An 857-nucleotide genomic window follows, 5' to 3' on the forward strand; every position below is an offset into this window, starting at 1 on the left:
CCGGAGTCTCCCGGGGGCCGTGGGTCCCCTCGGGCAGCGTCCCCCTGCCCGCACCCCGAGCAGAGCACGGGGGGAGATGGTCCCGCAGACGTCCCCGCCACGGGTGACACCCCTCTCCTCCCCCTCCCTCCGGCAAACCGGAGCCGCGGGGGCGAGGCAGCGGCGGTCTCCTTTACCGGAGAGGAGGCGGAGCCTCCCCCTCGGGGCCACGCCCATCGTGGGGTCCCCCACGCGCGACCGCGACGGCCGACCGTGACCCTCCCACCCCCCGCCCCCCGCGGGAGCTCCGCGCTCCTTTAACGGGAGAAGAGCGAAAAGGAACGGGGGGGGGGGGGGGGGGCAGGTCCACGGGAGGCCTCGTCCCGCGTGGGTGGGTGTGGGGGGGGTGTCACGGGAGATCGGGGAGCACCGATCCCCACTCGCGGGGGTGTGACCGTGCCCTCCACGCCACGCCCCGCTCCGGGGCGGGGGGGGGGGACACCCCCCCCCCCCGCCCCGGAGCGGGGCGTGGCGTGGAGGGCGTGGCGTGGGAACAGGCCCCGCCCCTCAGCCCCGCCCCACGCTCATGGTGGACGCGGCTCACGTCTAAAAGGGAGGGGGGGGGGAGTTGGGGGGGGGGGGGGGGGGCGTGTGGGTTTTGGAAGAGGAGGGGGGGGGGCGGGACGGGACGGCAGCGCGAGCCAATGCGGCGCGGGCGGAATATTCCACCCGGCTCCGCCAGCAACAAGTGCGGGGGGGGGGGGGTGGGTGGGGGGGGGCGGTGCGGGGAGGGGGGGGGGGGGTGTGTGTGTATGTGAAGAAGGAGGAGGAGGAGGAGGAGGAGGGGGGGGGAGGAGGGGGTGGTGCGGAAGGTGGCG

Source organism: Numenius arquata, chromosome 17 (assembly GCF_964106895.1).
Source record: "Numenius arquata chromosome 17, bNumArq3.hap1.1, whole genome shotgun sequence".
NCBI classification, from domain to species: domain Eukaryota; kingdom Metazoa; phylum Chordata; class Aves; order Charadriiformes; family Scolopacidae; genus Numenius; species Numenius arquata.